Here is a 19,003-nt window from a genome sequence, read left to right as displayed (position 1 = left end):
GCCGTGTGATAACACTCAATATGATCTTCTCCGTGACCTTCCCCAGCACCGAGGTCCGACTGACAGGCATGTAATTCCCCAGATCCTCCTTACGGCCCTTCTTGTAGATGGGCATCAAGTTTGCCAACTTTCAGTCAGCTGGGCCCTCCCCAGTTAGTCAGGATTGCTGATAGATAATGGAAAGTAGCGTAGTGATCACCTCTGCCAGCTCCCTCAGCACCCTTGGGTGTATTCCATCTGTCCCCATAGACATGTGGGTGTAGCAGGTCACTAACCTTTTCCCCTTATATTATTTGGGCTTCCCTCTGCTCCCCACCCCTGTCTTCCGACTCAGGGATCCGGGTACCTGGAGCACAACTGACTATTAGAAGACTGAGGCAAAGAAGGCATTTAACACCTCAGCCTTTCCCTCATCCTCTCATTATGTTCCCCTCCGCATCCCCCAGACCATGGAGATTCTCCTTAGCTCTCCTTTTGTTCCTGAATATATTTTACAGAAAAAATTATTGTTACCTTTTACAGCAGTAGCTAGGCTCAGCTCTAGTTGGGCTTTGGCCTTTCTAATTTTCTGCCTGCATAACTTCATGGCATTCTTGCATTCCTCTTTAGTAGCTTGCCCCTTCTTCCAAAGGTTATAAATTCTCCTTTTATTTTTAGTTCCAGACAAAACTCTCTATTCAGCCAGGCCGGCCTTCTTCCTCAATGGCTCACCCTTTGGCACATGGGGACAGCCTGCTTCTGCGCCTCTAAGATTTCCTTGTTGACGAGAGACCAGACTTCCTGGATTCCTTTGTCCTTCAGGACTGCATGCCCTTGTAAAAAGTCCCTCTCCAACTTTCTTGTAGGCCCCCTTTAGGTACTGGAAGGCTGCCGTAAGCTCTCTCCAGAGCCTTCTCTTCTCCAGGCTGAACAACACCAACGCTCTCAGCCTGTCTTCATAGGAGACATGCTCTAGACCTCTGATCCTCTTCGTGGCCCTCCTATGGACTCACTTCAACAGGTCCATGTCCTTCTTATATTGGGGGCCCCAGAGATGAACACAGTAGTCCAGGTGGGGTCTCATGAGAGCGGAGTAGAAGGGGAAAATCACCTCCCTCAACCTGCTGGTCATGCTTCTTTTGATGCAGGATACGGTTAGTTTTCAGGCTGCAAGCACACATTGCCAGGTCATGTTGAACTTCTCATCAACTAACACACCCAGGTCCTTCTCCTCAGGGATGTTCTCAATCGATTCTCCACCCAGCCTATATTTGTGCTTGGGATTGCCCTGACCCATGTGCAGGACCTTGCACTTGGCCTTTGTATGGGGGTTGCAGAAGAACAGTGAGGAGGAGAAATGTAAACATGCTCAAGTGACTTGCAGCTGGGGTATAGAGAAAACACATACATCACACTAATTGTTTTACTGACCTTGTGTGCTTGACAAGTAGAACCTCTCTGTTAGATAACATAGACCTGTGGGAAACTCTAAGGCACCTTATCATTATACCTGAGATTCCTGCTTTGTTGTGAGAAAGAGCAGAGCGTACCAGGAGGCTGCGTCTGCTCTGAACCTTGAAATACAGGTGAATGCAGCAGGCCCAGTGATCTTCTATTAGGGCCGAATTCTGCAGTGCCTGCATCTCTGCTTGTGTCACCTCTGCCCAGGAGCTTAGTTGCTGCCGCGGAGATCCCCCAGTAGCGAGGTAACTAAATAAATTTGCTCTTTGCAATTGCATATGTGGGCTCTGGCTCTTCTTGCAACATGCCTGTGCTCACATTTGGCATGCTTGGCAGTCGCTAGAAACAACCATGTTGTGGTTTGCAAAAAAAAAAATGGGAACAGGGGAAGCCTCAAGGGCAACTCCCCATATTCCGGGATGGCCCAGTAGGGAGTCCTGTGCCCCCGTGTCTTCTCTCCTGTCTGAATTGGCTCCACCAGAGGCATGGCCAGAGACTGATGATGGGGTGGTGGTTAACCCCCAAGTAATTGAAGCGTCATGCTAAAGTTTCCATGGAGAGCAGCGTCTACTTCTCACAAATTATCAGGGAGATTGGGATGGCTATTTGTTGCTGGTCTTAAATCTCTTAACCATGAAGTTGTTGCATTATGGAGTAAAGTGGCAGACTTAGAAAAGGAAGTTGGGACTTCAAAGGATGCAACTGAGACTTTAAAAGGTGCAAAGGTGATTGTGCATGAAGTAATTGCGTCTCAAGCAGAACTATGCTCTGGGTTACAGGATAAGGTGGATTGTTTGGTAGCATGTATTGCTAATAAATGGCAGGATAAACATGGGAAGAATAGAATTTTGACTTCTGAGATTCATGCTCTCACCACGAAACAATCATGGAATCCCAAGGAATGGGATGGAACTATTTGCAGTGGATCCTCGGATTCCGAAGTTGAATTTGAATTGGTTCCAGATTTAAATGAAAAGGATGTGGTGCAGGTACGACCCCTCATACAAATGATGGGAGAACAGGAATACCCAGATGGGGGTGTACAGGTTATGCATACTTATACTCTGAAAGAGTTAAGGGAATTTTTGGAGCTTTATCAGCAAAAGACTGGGGAAGGTATATTAGAATGGCTTTTGTGAGCCTGGGATAATGGAACTGCATCAATCCACTTGTTAGTGGCTGAAAAGGATTTGTTATGTCCTATATCTAATGATGATTCAATACTAAGAGAATTTGTTCAGCTGCAGAATGTTGGAAATGCTGACGGGCAAGATATTACCGCACCTACAATATATCAGTAGTCGTGTGCAGCAGTTTTAACAGCACATACAGAATCTGGAGAATTAGTGTCTTCCCTCGGAAGCTGGTCTACAATATTAGACAGTGTGGCAGCAAATGGAAATGGCTCATGCATTGTTGTTGGGAGCTAGTCCAGATAGTATAGCAGTTGCAAGAAGTATCAAAATGCAGTTGTTAAAGGGAACACCTGTCTCAATGAAACCCTACCTTATATCAGCGATACGAGGTGCCGCGGGTAATGTAGGTGCCCTGGTAACTGCCATGAAAGATCTTGGGACTATGCTCTCGGGACCCTCTGTATGGATGGTGAACAAGGAAAAGTCAGCAAAATCAAAAGGGGCTACAGCATGGATGACAAGAAAGAAAATGTGGAATGATCTTATACAGGCTGGCATTCCACGATCAGAATTAAATGGGATTTCAACATTGGAAATGTTTTGCCGATGGCGAAAGTTAATGTCTACGGTAAAAAGCCAGCTGCCTCAAGCCCCATCGCCCCCCCGCCACGCCCTCCCTCCACCCCACCTGCTGCTTCAAAGCAAGGCACTGGTTGGCAGTTGCCTAAACAGCGGGACTGAAGGTTTGGCGGGTCCCCCAAAGTTGCCACCACTGTAGCTTCTTATCGTGAGGGGGACCGATGCCCTTATGTTCCTTTAACTATAGAGTGGCAGTCTGGGGGGATTTTCCATGTATTAGCTCTGGTGGATACGGAGGCTGAGGTTACGGTATTACATAGTGATATTAAGAACAAAGACGCTACATCACAGATTTGTGGACTGAGGGGAAACCCGAGCTCTGCTGTAGCTTCTTGTCATGAGGGGCAAGGAAGCGAAGAAGGCATTTAGTACCTCAGCCTTTCCGTCATCTTCTGTCACTATGTTTCCCTCCACATCCGTCAGGGGATGGAGATTCTCCTTAGCCCTCCTCTTGTTGCTAATATATTTATAGAAACATTTCTTGTTGCCTTTCACAGCAGTGGACAGGCTCAGCTCTAGTTGGGCTTTGGCCCTTCTAACTTTCTCCCTGCATAACCTCACAGAATTCTTGTATTCCTCTTGAGTCGCCTGCCCCTCCTTCCAAAGTTTATAAATTCTCTTTTTCTCCCGAAGTTCCAGCCACAGCTCTCTATTCAGCCAGGCTGGCCTTCTTCCCCGCCGGCTTGCCTTCCAGCACATGGGGATAGCCCGCTCCTGCATCTCTAAGATTACCTTCTTGAAGAGAGATCAGACTTCCTGGACTCCTTTGTCCTTCAGGACTGCCTCCCAAGGGACTCTGCCAACCAGCCTTCTGAACAGGTCAAAGTCTACCCTTCAGAAGTCCAAAGTAGCAGTTCTGCTGACCACCCTTCTAACTTCTCCAAGGATAGTAAGCTCAATCATTTAATGATCTCTGTACCCAAGGTGACCTCCAACCAACATGTTGCCCACAAGCCCTTCTGTATTTACAAACAACAGATCCAGTGGGGCTCCTTCCCTGGTAGGCTCACTAACCAGCTGTATTAGGAAGTTGTCTTCCATGCACTGCAGGAGCCTCCTAGATTGCTTCCTCTCTGCTGTCTACTTTATAGCTGAGTGACAATGACTAGAATATTTCTTTTCCTAATAACAACACAACCCTTTTTAATAACTAAAGTTTCTAATGCTATGTGGCAATGTTGGAATTTAAATTATTGTCAGTATCATTTAAGGAACACACAGAGCATTTTTGTGCAACATTTTCTTGAAATCACATTTTTAGATCAGAACCACTACTTATGATTTTTTTTTTACCTTTAGATTTATTGATAACATTAATAAAAAACTGGAAATTACCAGTTTTAATCTTTGAGATCTGTTTTTTTTTATTTTAAAAATGCACAAATGTTTCATATTTTTGAATATTAAAATACCTATGCATGCATACAAATCTGTGCTACACCAGAATATAAAAATACACAAAAGGGTGATGAATTATAAAACTCCAATATCTGAGAAATATTAGGCAATGTTGCAAAAATTATCAACTTTGGTTTTCGTTTTTTTTTGTTTGGTTGGTTGGTTTTTTTTGCAATTATCTAGCTAAAATAGTACTTCTTAATCCCTTTTTAAATTTAAGCGTTTTAGAAAAATAAACCAGTAAATCACCATAAACTACCTCTACCTCAGTTTTTCACAGCACAGCAAGGCTCATGGAAGTTCAGGTACAGAATCAAAGAACAGTCTTCAGAACAAATAGAGTAAGCTGAGCCTTTGTCCAGTAATTAACTTACTCCATGGAAACCTGTTTGCTAATGTGAATGCTACTGCTTTGAACTGAATCCTGTGAATCTGTGGCTACATGGCTATATGCGACTCTGCAAAGAGTCAAGTGTCCAACATAAATTTTCAGTAGGCTGGTGTTACAAGAGGACAGATGCTTCTGGGAATACTGATTTGGCTGGAGAGTTCAGCCTGACTCAAAAAGTCTAGTCACAGACTGTGGAGGGGTTTCGTTAGAAGGAGATATGTTGTTGAATTAGTCAGGCCCAAAGGAATCTCAAGGCCACTTTGAGAAGCTGAGAACAGAATCTGCTGTGAGAAAGAGGGGCGTTTCTTCATTAACAGGGCCTCAGCATGGCGTGAGTCATCGGACCTATCATCGGTGGGGCTCCAGCGTGTGGACTGCCCACGATACTCATTTAGCGAATCCATGCTTGGAGCGTGGATTCGTGATTAGAGAATAGTTGCGTATATAAGGAGACATGTTTCTGTAATAAATGGCTTTGGCGTGATTCACATTGAATCGGAGTGCTGAGTCCTTTATCGTTCCAACAAATGGTGACCCCGACGTGATACTCCGAACGGCGTCTCACTAAGGTCGGGGAAAAGCCTGGAGCGGCCCAGCCGGAGGCGGCTCAGCTGGACTGAGAGCCGGGCGGAGGCGTACGGACGTTCCGCAGATAAATTTTGTTGAAGAAGGCCCCGGAAAAGGTGAGTGGCTGGGAGCAGGAGGAGGGAAGAGTGAAGTTATGGGGCAGAATATATCCTCTGAGGAAGAAGCTATAGTTAAACTCCTCCTGCATATTCTCTCTATGAGAGGACTTAAATATGAAGAAAGTAACATACGTAGACTGTTGGTTTGTTGCAGAACTAACGGCTACCCGACAGAAGCTGAGAAAGCTTTTAAAATTGAACTTTGGGACGATATAGGGCAGAAATTATGGGATAAGGTTAGCGACGGAGATAAAGAAGCTAAATCATTAGCGACTACATGGAAGCTTATAATTTCCACCTTAAAAGAATTTAAGGCTGAGCGGGCTGCGGTTACCGGAATTTTTGCAGCGTTGCAGCCTGATAAGAACTCTAAAAATAACTGTGAAGCTTATCCAGTTCGTGTTTTCGATACCCTTCCTGCTCCATGCCCTGTTGTGCCTTCGGCACCCCCGATGATACAACAGTCTGGGGCAGAGGGAGGAAAATTACCGAGTGGATGGCCTCCTGTACCATCACACGACCCTGGAGAGACCAAGAAGTCCAAAGAACTGGAGTCAGATAATTTGTCAAAAGGACTGGTGAAAGTTGAGAATGCTAAATTCATAAATAAGTGTAATATCAATTCTTTTACTGATTCGTGTCCGCCTTCACCGCCTTCCACCCTTCCAACTTCTACAAGAGAACAGAAGGAGTCGCCGGATAAGAACTGGGCAAAAGAACTGTGTGAAAAAATAGATCAGTTATTAGTGAAAGAATCCAGCACTCAGAAAGGCGATTGTTTTGATGGTGATGAGAAGGGGGGTGCGTCGGGGGGCTCGGGTTCTACGGATAATTATGACCTTAAAAAACATTGGCGAGGAATTATCAGAAATGCAATGATAGAAGGTGAAATAACAAGTGCATACCCAGTCATTTACCAGCGAGACGAACAGGGTAATCAAAGTCCCGGGTGGGCTGGGTTGCGTTGGGAGGAGATAAAAGAGGCTAGAAAAGCGGTGCAGCAGTATGGCTTACATGGAAAATATACACAAGGCTTTATTAATACTCTTTATGATGGGCAAATATTAACTCCTTACGATTGTCGTCAGCTAGCTACGTTGCTACTAACACCAATGCAAGAAGTTCTCTGGAGAAGTAGGTGGATTGATGCTTGTGAGGAAGCATCTATTCTTAATTTAGACCGTGAGGAGGGAGACCCGTTACGCCTTGCTTCGAAAGATAAGCTGATAGGGGCAGGAGAATTTGCTAACCCTCAAGCGCAGGCACAGTTAAATACTGCCATCTTGCGGCAGAGTTCCTCTCTTGCAAGAGATGTTTTCCGAACTCTACCGGAAGGAGGTAAAGCAGTCCCTCCATACACTCAGGTAAAGCAAAAGGACAATGAATCGTATATGGCTTTTCTTGACCGCCTAAGGGAAGCCTTGGATAGGACACCGATTGATACCAATGTAAAAGAACCTTTGCTTATGACACTCGCAGTTGAGAATGCTAACCCAGTTTGTAAGAAAATTTTGCTTGCTTTACCAAAGCATAGCTCAATAGCTGAGATGATGGATGCTTGTGCCAGGGTGGGCTCAGACGAAGAGAAATTTGGTCTTATGGCTTCTGCATTTGCGGCTGCTATTAAGCCCCTGTTAGCTCACAATCCGAATAGATCAGGCCCAGTTTGTTTCAAATGTGGAAAAACAGGGCATTACAGATTCCAATGTCATGTCAATCGGACTTACCGCAGATCAAATAAGAGGGTTACAGGTCCAATAGACAATAATGTATGTCACCGCTGTGGAAAATTTGGACACAAAGCTAAAGACTGTAAGTCTAGTCTTCATAAAAGTGGGCAGGCACCGGGAAACGGGGGAACGAGTGCACCGAGACCTGGCGCAACGACACAAGTGAGGTCTCAGGCTGCTTGGACACAGTCACCGCTGCCACTTCAGGGAGTGCCGGAGTGGATGTAGAAACTGTGAAAGATGTAACATTAATTGACACTCGGGTACAATGCATACCAACAAACATGACTGGACCATTAGGGCATGGTTTAAGTGCTTTGCTTCTAGGGAGATCATCTGTCACTGGAAAAGGCATTTTTACACTTCCAGATATAATTGATGCAGATTTTGCCGGTATCATTTCAATTATGGTATGGACTCTTAGTCCACCAGTCCACATTCCCAAAGGATCAAAGATAGGTCAGTTGGTTCCATTTAAAGCAAAAGTCCCAAAAGTTTCAATTAAAGAGTGTGCAGAAGGAAGCTTTGATTCTACTGACAACGCAGAATTGTATTTAGCTCTAGACATTAGTAAGGCAAAGCCAATGGAAAAGGTGACTCTTTTAGATAAAACTGGTCATTCACAGACTTTTGAAATTCTGGTAGACACGGGTGCTGATGTGACTATTATCAGCAAAAAAGATTGGCCATCTTGGTGGCCTCTCGAGTCTCCGCAAATACCAGTCATGGGTGTTGGGGGTATGCAGAGTACCCAGGTGAGCAAATATCATTTACAAATGAAGTTATCTGATGATTCACTATGTTCTGTACGACCTTATGTGATGTCTATCCCTGTTTCTCTATTAGGACGAGATGTGTTAGGACAACTAGGAGCAAGTCTGGTGACAAAACAACAAAATTTCTAGAAGCGGCCATTGATGATGGGCGACCCGTACTGAAATTAAAGTGGAAAAATGATGATCCAGTCTGGGTAAATCAATGGCCGCTCAGTAAAGAAAAACTCGCCCATGTCGAAGATCTGGTACAGGAACAGCTTGGAAAAGGGCATTTAGAGCCGTCTACAAGTCCCTGGAATACTCCTGTGTTTACTATTCAGAAAAAATCAAAGAAATGGAGGTTGTTATATGATCTTCGAAAAATTAATGATACCATGGAAGACATGGGAGCATTACAACCGGGATTACCATCCCCTGTCATGATTCCAGAAAATTGGCAGATCTTAATAATTGACTTGAAAGATTGTTTTTTCACCATTGCTTTGCATCCTGATGACTGTAAACGTTTTGCATTTTCCATAAATTCTGTAAATAAGGCTGAACCTGCGAAAAGGTATCAATGGGTAGTTTTGCCACAGGGAATGAAAAATTCCCCAACTATGTGTCAGATTTATGTAGCTTGGGCCTTGCAATCAATCAGAAAATCTCATCCTGAGTTAGTGATTTACCACTACATGGATGACATATTAATAGCTGGGGAAACTTTTTCGACTGATTTGTTGATAAATGAAGTATCTGATACATTGCAGCATAGAGGATTGCAAATTGCTCCAGAAAAGGTACAAATTCAACCAGCATGGAAATATCTTGGTTGGGAAATTTCTCAGTCCACAGTGAAACCTCAGAAAATAGTATGTCGGCCTGTCATTCAATCCTTAAATGATGTGCAGAAGCTAGTGGGGGATCTGAATTGGGTCCGGACCATTTGTGGGATCACTAATGAGGATTTAGCTCCAATTGTAAAACTGCTAAAAGGGGATAGTGACATTAGCTCTCCTAGAACGCTTACTGCTGAGGCGGAAGCTGCTCTGAAAAAGATTATGTCCAAACTTGTAAAAGCTTTCAGCCATAGGCGGAACCCAGATTATGTAATCGGACTACTAATTGTAAACAGTACTAACTATCCTTTTGCTCTCATAATGCAATGGACAACCGGTAAGGAGCCGTTAAAGATCTTAGAGTGGGTGTTTTTACCTTTTCAACTCAAACGAACCATTACAACCAGGGTTGAGGTCTTTGCTCAGCTTACAATGAAAGGTAGGCAGAGAAGAGTTGAAATTTCAGGGGCTGAGCCTGCATATATCATTGTTCCCCTCGTTTCAGAATATTTACAGTGGGCTTTGCAGAACTCCTTACCTTTTCAGATTGCGTTATTAGATTCTCAAGCTTTAATTAAGACATTTTCCCCTCCACACAAGTTAATGTCAGTTTTGAATATGGGATCAATGGAGGAGGGTCCCCCTCTTCTCTCAGAATTTCCTGTTAAAGGACTCACAGTGTTCACTGGCGCAGGGGGTAAAATGCAGAAAGCAGCAATTACATGGAAAACAGATGGAAAATGGCACGATGTGATACTAACTGACCTGAAAGGATCAACTCCGCATTTGGAACTCAGGGCTGTAATAGAAGTGTTTATCAGATTTGCTCATAGCCCAGTGAATATTGTTTGTGATTCTTTGTATGTGGTAGGTGTGGTAGCTCGCATTGAAAGATCATTGCTCAAAGAGGTTCAGGATGCACAACTGATGTCTTTGTTCAAGCAATTATGGTTGTTGGTCGAAGAGAGACAACACCGATACTTCATAACACATATCCGTAGTCATCTGACAATTCAAGGCGATTTAGCTGAAGGAAACTGCCGAGCTGATTTTCTTGTATCTCCTGCCTGGGTTCCACCTCCAATAGATAGGTTTGGGCAAGCAGTACGCTCTCATAGTTTCCTCCATCAGTCTGCTCAGGTCTTACAGTGGCAATTTTCATTGTCCGAAAGTGAAGCCCGAGGTATTGTTAAAAGTCGTGCAGAATGTCAGCGCATCTCAGTAGGGCTGGGTGCAGGAGTCAATCCAAGAGGATTAGGAGCCTTGGAATTGTGGCAAATGGACGTCACACATGTCCCTGAATTTGGCAGGCTGAAGTATGTGCATATGTCTATTGATACATATTCTTTCGCCATATGGGCCACTGCTCAGACTGGTGAAACTAGTTCACATGTGCAACGACATTTACGTTCTGCTTTTGCAGCTTTGGGAGTTCCTGCACAGGTCAAGACAGACAACGCACCTGGTTATATCGCCAAAGCTACTGCCACCTTTTTTCAATTGTGGGGTGTTAAGCATATTACAGGGATACCAAATTCTCCTACTGGTCAGGCCTTGGTAGAAAGGATGAATCGAACTCTCAAGCATCAGCTTGACAAACAAAAAGGGGGAACTGACTGTACTACTCCACATGACAGACTAAGCAAAGCATTATATGTCTTGAACTTTTCACGCCTTCCGCAAGGGTTCGACATTCCACCTATGATTTGTCATGGAACAAACTTAAAAGGACACTTGACAGACCTTAGAGAAAATCAATGTCAGGTCAAAATACGCAATGGAGTTACTGGTGAATGGGAGGGTCCTTTCCAATTAATAACTTGGGGAAAGGGTTATGCTTGTGTCATTACGGACCAAGGATCAAAATGGATTCCTGCGAAATGGATCAAGCCATGGCTGAATAAAGACAACAAAGATTCGACAGATGCAGAAGGACAGGAGGGAGATAAGTTGTGAGAATTGTCTCAAATGTAAACCATGAATTCTTATTCAGTGTTATAGATGCTCTTAGACCCAGTGGTCTAAAAGCTTATTAGTAAACAGATAAGGTACCTTCCATAGAGAATGCTAATTCGAACAGATAGTAAGAGTTCCAAAAGGGTGATATTACAATTAGATAATCTATGCATAGATAAGGTAAAAGTATAAGATATTTCTACCATGGTAACCTAATTTAGCAACTGGTAAGGTTTTAAAAGAGATATTAAGATTAAGCTATAGATCTTTTAAATAGGTTAATATAAGTTTTAAGATATTAAGTCAATAATTAGCATATGCTGATGGTATTAAGTACGTTACTCTATAAACTGCGCAGTTATAGATCTTTTAGGAATTTAAGAGAATATATTGTATTAAGTTCTCTGACTATTCTAAAATAGTGCGTTGGTAAGGTTGTCATAAGTAGAATTAAGGTTTTACATATGATATGAAGGTTTGAGTATAAGCAGATAGTTGTTTAATCTTATTAAGTAAGGTTTAGCTACATTATATGTAATTGTAATTATGTTGTTAATCACGTGTCCTATGTTGCAGTGTATTTCAAAGATAATTCAGCATGCTGTTTAAGGGGCCTGACTAGTTCAAGAACAAAAAGGGGGAATTGTGGAGGGGTTTCGTTAGAAGGAGATATGTTGTTGAATTAGTCAGGCCCAAAGGAATCTCAAGGCCACTTTGAGAAGCTGAGAACAGAATCTGCTGTGAGAAAGAGGGGCGTTTCTTCATTAACAGGGCCTCAGCATGGCGTGAGTCATCAGACCTATCATCGGTGGGGCTCCAGCATGTGGACTGCCCATGATGTTCATTTAGCGAATCCATGTTTGGAGCGTGGATTCATGATTAGAGAATAGTTGCGTATATAAGGAGACATGTTTCTGTAATAAATGGCTTTGCATGATTCACATTGAATCGGAGTGCTGAGTCCTTTATCGTTCCAACAACAGACTTCACACATTCCATGGATTTTAAGCAGAATCTTCTTCAGAGATTCTCAGAAATTTACGAGGTGTCAAGGACTTGTACTTGCATGACAGTTAATTAGGATTTTATATTTTTTCTGCTGAAAGCAACATACAAAGACATGTTATCAGGCATATTTCACCTGCCCTCCAGATGATGTCCTTCAAATAGGAAAGAAGTAATCTATTTGTTCTTTAAGTAATCATTCACTCCCTGTCAGCTACAGCCTACTACTTTTAGAGCTGCATCTCCGTATCTCCTGACCTAGTGGTGTTTTCTAAGTAGAGGCCAGATGATGCTGCAGCATACAAGTTGAACAATGTAACTTTAGTCCGGTTCATAATAGGACAGATTCAGAATTTAGAAGGATGTCGTATTTTGAGTTTTAAGGTGGTAGGAATATATTACACAATCACAAAAAACAAAACCAAAGCAAACAAAAACAAACTAAACCCCAAACCAACATCCAGGAACTAACACTGAAGTGCAAAACAGGTATTAACCATTAGGTGCCTGTCTCTTCTGCAGTAGAGTTGTTATCCCAAAACCAGGGTTCTTTCCCAGTGCGCGATTGAGCCAAATTTTACACACGGAGACGAGATATTGTTTATTACAGAGTTGTGCAAGTCTGGATGCTGGAATAAAACCAGCATGCTAGAAAGAAAAGTAACAGCCATTATATACAAAATCTTATCATTACATTCACACCCTCAGGACAGTCCTAAAGAACCAATTGGTTACATATTTGCATATTGGTTACATACTCATTTTACCACTATGCAGGCTCCCTGAGGCAGGGTCTCAGGCTGGTCCTGGGTCTTCCCTGCTGGGGGTGTGATTTTTAGTATTATAATGAGCAAAGTTCAGCCAAAGGACACTTTATCCAACAGTCTAGAGATATATGTTAAACAAAACTCAACTAATTATGCAGGCTTCAGAATGTCTACACTGCAAGGACAATAGTTTCTGACAAGGTGTTTTCCAAATCCCTCTTATCTTTGTTAAAGGAGCAAACTGACCTAAAACTGACAGGATTTACATATCTTTAGGTTAGCAATTGCCAGCAGGATTCATTCTTTTAAGTGTTAATGATTACAGTTCCCTGCTTTGGGACTTACTTGTATACATCTATATATCAAATAAGTCCCACCTTTTCTAAACTCTTTTAGTGACTACAACACAACACTTCACCACACATTGCAACATAACATACGAACATACAAATATAACAATTACCAATAAAACAATTGCAATCAATTTCTTATTATACATCTGTAAATCAGGAATCCAGGACATCAGTCATGTCCAAACTTCTTGAAATCTATAAGAGGCATCATCTTTCTGTACCTCATGGAGTTTACCTTCCGCACAAGGGGAAGAGGGTCTTTGCAGAGAAGCTAGGAGGACTCATTGACAGGGCTTTAAAATAGCTGTGATGGGGGAGGGGGATGTAATGGGGCTCGCCTGTGACATGCTGGGGGATGAGACACCAAGCACAGAGGGATGAGGTGAAGCAGGCTCTAAAGTGATGAACTTGGGGAGTGGTGTCCAATGTGGTGAAGCTCCTGTGATCACATCCAACTGGGAAACATGCCAGATCAATCAGAGCAGTGACAAATATTCCTTAGCTGCCTCCCAAGATGAGAACCAGAGGGGCAACCACCTCAAGGGCATACAAGGCTGCCGTAGATTTTTCTGCACCTCTTATGAGAAACACTCATGCTTGAGTACTTCCCTGAAACATCTGTACACCAACATGCGTAGCATGGGGAATAAACAGGAAGATCATAGACATCTATGCGCATTCACAGGGCTATGATCTCATTGCTATTATGGAGATGTGGTGGGACAGCTCATACGACTGGAATGTTGTCATGGAGGGCTATGTACTTTTCAGGAAAGACAGGCCAGCAAGGTGAGGTGGAGGAGGTGCACTTTATGCAAGAGAGCAACTCGAATGTCTTGAACTCTGCCTGGGGGGGATGATGAGCAAGTTGAATCCCTATGGGTAAAAATTAAAGGACAAGCTAACAAGGGGGACAGTGTTGTGGGTGTTTACTACAGGCCACCTGATCAGGAGGAGGAAGTTGACGAGGCTTTCTACAGACAGCTGGAAGTAGCCTCACAATCACATGCCCTGGTTCTCATGGGAGACTTCAATCACCCTGACATCTGCTGGGTGGGCAACACAGCTAAGCACACACAGTCCAGGAGGCTCCTGCAGATCATTGGTGACAACTTTTTTGACACAGATGGCGGAGGAGCCAATGAGGAGAGGCGTGCTGCTGGACCTTGTCCTAACAAACCAAGAAGAAGAACTGGTTGGAGATGTCATGGTTGGGGGTAGCCTTGGCTGCAGCAACCATGAGATGGTGGAGTTCAGGATCCTGTGTGGAGGAAGTAGAAAAATAAGTAGGACTAAAACCATGGACTTCAGCAGGGCGAAATTTGGCCTCTTCAAGGTCCTACTTGGAAGATTCCTGTGGAATAGGGCTCTAGAAGGTAGGGGGGTCCAAGAGAACTGGCTAATAAAACTCAGGTGTTTATGTAATGTGGAAAAAGGGACAGACCACCTGGGAGGAATACAAGGAGACAGAGTATGCAGGGATGCAGTGAGGAAGGCCAAGCTCCACTTGGAAGCAAATCTGGCCAGGGATGTCAAAGACAACAAGAAGGGCTTCTTCAAGTATATCAGCAGCAAAAAGAAGGTTAGGGAAAATGTAGGTCCACTGCTGAAATAAGAGGGTACCCTCGTGACAGATGACACGGAGAAGGCAGAGGTAATGAATGCCTTATTTGCTTCCATCTTTACTGCTAAAACTGACCCTCAGGTATTCCAGACTCTAGAGATAGAAGAGAAAGTCGGGCAAAAGGAAGACTTTCCCTTGGTTGAGGAAGAACAGGTTAGAGATCATCTACATAAACTGGACATCCACAAATCCATGGGTCCCAATGGGATGCAACCATGAGTGCTGAGAGAGCTGGCAGATGTTATTGCAAAGCCACTCTCCATCATCTTTGAAAGGTCTTGGAGAACAGCAAAGGTGCCTGAGGACTGGAGGAAAGTCAATGTCACTCCAGTCTTCAAAAAGGGCAAGAAGGATGACCCAGGAAACTACAGACCAGTCAGCCTCACCTCCATCCCTGGAAGATGATGGAACAGCTCATTCTCCAAGCATGTGGAGGAAAAGAAGGTTATCAGGAGTAGTCAGCATGGGTTCACCAAAGGGAAATCATGTTTGACCAACCTGATAGCCTTCTATGATGCTATGACTTGCTGGGTAGACAAGGGAAGAGCAGTAGATGTTGTCTACCTTGACTTCAGCAAGGCTTTTGACACCGTCTCTCACAAACGCCTCATAGGCAATCTCAGGAAGTGGGGGCTGGATGAATGCACAGGGAGATGGATCATGAGCTGGTTGGATGGCAGAGCTCAGAGTGATCAATGGTGCAAAGTCTCGCTGGAGGCCTGTAGTTAGTGGGATCCCCCAGAGGTCAGTGTTAGGTTCAGTCCTGTTCATCAACCTGTTCATCAGTGACCTGGATGAAGAGACTGAGTGCTCCCTCAGCAAGTTTGCTGATGATACCAAACTGGAAGGGCTGACAGACCAGAAAGCTGTGCTGCCATTCAGAGAGACCTGGACAGGATGGAGGACTGAGCAGAGAATCACAGAATCAAAGAATGTTAGGGATTGGAAGGGACCTCAAAATATCATGCAGTCCAATCCCCCTACCGGACCAGGAACACCTAGATGAGGCTACACAGGAATGTGTCCAGGTGGGTTTTCAATATCTCCAGAATAGGAGACTCCACAACCCCCCTGGGCAGCCTGTTCCAGTGTTCTGTTACCCTCACTGAGAAGAAGTTTCTTCTCAAATTTAAGTGGAACCTCTTGTGTTCCAGCTTGATCCCATTGCTCCTTGTCCTACCGTTGGCTGTGATCAAGAAGAGCCTTGCTCCATCCTCATGACACTCACCCTTTATATATTTGTAAACATTAATGAGGTCATCCCTCAGTCTCCTCTCCTCCAAGCTAAAGAGACCCAGATCCCTCAGCCTTTCCTCATAAGGGAGATGCTCCACTCCCTTAATCATCTTTGTTGCCCTACGCTGGACTCTCTCCAGCAGTTCCCTGTCCTTCTTGAACTGAGGGGCCCAGAACTGGACACAATATTCCAGATGTGGTCTCACCAGGGCAGACTAGAGGGGAAGGAGAACCTCTCTTGACCTGCTAACCACCCCACTTCTAATACACCCCAGGATACCATTGGCCTTCCTGGCCACAAGGGCACAGTGCTGGCTCATGGTCATCCTGCTGTCCACCAGGACCCCCAGGTCCCTTTCCCCTACACTGCTCTCTAATAGGTCATTCCCCAACTTATGCTGGAACCTGGGGTTGTTCCTACCCAGATGAAAGACTCTATACTTTCCCTTGTTATATTTCATTAAATTTTTCCCTGCCCAGCTCTCCAGCCTGTCCAGGTCTCGCTGGATGGCAGCACAGCCTTCTGGCATTTCAGCCACTCCTTCCAGCTTGGTGTCATCAGCAAACTTGCTGATAGTACACTCTATTCCCTCATCTAAATAACTGATGAATATATTGAATAGTACTGGCCCCAGTACTGACCCTTGAGGCACTCCACTAGATACAGGGCTACAACGAGAGTCCGCCCCATTGACCACATCACTCTGACTTCTTTCCTTCAGCCAGTTCACAGTCCACCTAGATACCCGATTGTCCAGACCACACTCCCTCAGTTTAGCTGTGTGGATGCTGCGGGAGACTGTGTCAAATGCCTTACTCAAGTCAAGGTAGACCACATCCACCGCTCTGCCATCATCTATCCACCTCGTTATGGTGGATATGAGGTTGGTCAAGCACGACTTCCCCTTGGTGAAGCCATGTTGACTGCCACTAATGACCCTCTTATCCTTGATATGCCTTGAGATGGTACCAAGGAGAAGTTCTTCCATCACTTTCCCATGGACGGAGGTGAGGCTGATCGGTCTATAATTACCCGGGTCCTCCTTCTTGCCCTTTTTGAAGACTGGAGTGATATTTGCTTTCCTCCAGTCCTCAGGCACCTCTCCCGTTTCCCAAAACTTGGCAAAGATGATGGAGAGCGGTCCAACAATGACCTCAGCCAGCTCTCTCAGCACCCACGGGTGCATCCCATCTGGACCCATGGATTTATGGATGTCCAGATTGCTTAATTGCTCCCTAACCCAGTCCCCATCAACTAAGGCAAACTCCTTCATTGTCCTGACTTACTCTGGGGCCTCAGGGGTACAGGGCTCCTCAGAACAGCCTCCGGCAGAGTAGAAAGAGACAAAGCAGGATTCAGTAACTCTGCCTTCTCTGTATCTTCTGCCACCAGGGCACCCACCTCATTCATCAGTGGGCCTACATTGCCTCTGGTGTTAGTTTTATCTGCCACGTATTTGAAAAAGCTCTTTCTGTTGTCCTTGACCCGTCTTGCAAGGTTTAATTCTAAGGAGGTCTTATCATTTCTAGTTGCCTCCCTACATCCTCTGACAACAGCCTTATATTCTTCCCAAGTGGCCAGCCCCTCCTTCCGTGATCTGTAAACACTCCTCTTCCACTTGAGCTTACCCAGCAGTTCTCTGTTTAACCACGCAGGTCTCCTGGCTCCCTTCCTTGACTTCCTGCATGTCGGGGATGCTCTGATCTTGATCTTGGTATAAGCAGTCCCTGAATGTTAACCATCTTGGGCCCCTTTACCTAAGAAGAACTTAATGAAGTTTAACAAGGCCAAGTGTAATGTCCTGCACCTGGGGAGGAATAACCCCAGGCACCAGTCCAGTTTAGAGGTGGACCTGCTGGAAAGTAGCACTGCAGAGAAGGACCTGGGAGTTCTGGTCGACAACAGGTTGACCATGAGTGAACAATGTGCCCCTGTGTCTAAAAAGAAGAACGGTTTCCTGGGGTGCATTAGGAAGAGTATGACCAGCAGGTTGAGGGAAGTTATCTTCCCCTTCTACTCTGCCCTGGTGAGGCCACATCTGGAGTACTGCATCCAGTTCTGGGCTCCCCAGATTAAGAAGGAAAAGGAATTACTGGAGGCAGTCCAGCGGTGAGCTACAAAAATTATTAGGGGCCTAGAGCACCTTTCTTATGAAGAGAAACTGAGACAGCTGGGTCTGTTCAGCCTGGAGAAGAGAAGGCTGAGACGGGATCTCATAAATGTTTATAAATATCTCAAGGGTGGTTATCAAGAGGGTGGGACCAGACTCCTTTCGGTGGTGCCGAACGTTAGGATGAGGGTCAATGGGCACAGAACGAAGCATAGGAGGTTCCATCTGAATATGAGGAGAAACTTTTTTACTTTGCGGGTGCCAGAGCACTGGAACAGGCTGCCCAGAGAGATTGTGGAGTCTCCTTCTCTGGAGACATTCAAAACCTGCCTGGACATATTGCTGTGAAATCTACATTAGGTGAACCTGCTTTAGCAGGTGGGTTGGACTAGATGATCTCTAGAGGTCTCTTCTAAGCCTAATCATTCTGTGGTTCTGTGATTTTTATGCAAGGCCTTAGTATGTTTTCAGATTTCCTTGAAATCAGTCATGCTAACATCATCTAGTGCCATGCGATTCTGTAAAGCTGTCTTTCCTGCCACTGAAATTTCTTTTTGTAAAGTTAAAATGGAAAAGGATTCTTAGCACTCCTTTATGCACCCTCATATAAGATCGCATCCAAAAGTTCTTGTCAATTTTTTTAATTACTGTCATTTTCAGAACTAACTGTTGCATTAAGATGATTAATTTAGCAGAAGTTAAGCCCCATGCAAGGCGGCTAGGTTGAACTTATAAGGTTTATTAAAGCAAGAGGTGCAAGTTCTTTTAGATGCCGTTGATAAATACACTGTCTGCAAAAACACAATTGAGTTGCAAAAATAAACTTTAGTTGAAAAATAAATATTAGTTGCAAGAAATAAGTATTGGTACCATATATATAAAATTTCTAAGATGATTACAAAGCGCTATGAATGTGATTGCAAATAGAAGTTTGAAG

The 19,003-nt window shown here is 44.3% G+C and overlaps 1 long non-coding RNA gene across 1 annotated transcript in view; it reads left to right on the top strand.

Moving 5' to 3' along the window:
- Positions 1-5,196: 5,196 nt before the first annotated feature.
- The window catches only part of LOC136115750 (uncharacterized), a 37,881-nt gene continuing 24,074 nt past the window's right edge, over positions 5,197-19,003 (top strand). The window contains exon 1 of the long non-coding RNA XR_010653259.2: positions 5,197-5,687. This is a non-coding gene — a long non-coding RNA (uncharacterized lncRNA). The remainder of the gene's footprint in view (positions 5,688-19,003) is intronic.

Source organism: Patagioenas fasciata, chromosome W (genome assembly GCF_037038585.1).
Source record: "Patagioenas fasciata isolate bPatFas1 chromosome W, bPatFas1.hap1, whole genome shotgun sequence".
Lineage (NCBI taxonomy): Eukaryota > Metazoa > Chordata > Aves > Columbiformes > Columbidae > Patagioenas > Patagioenas fasciata.
The sequence above is the reverse complement of the archived record's forward strand: the minus strand, read 5'-3'. Positions and strand labels throughout refer to the sequence as shown.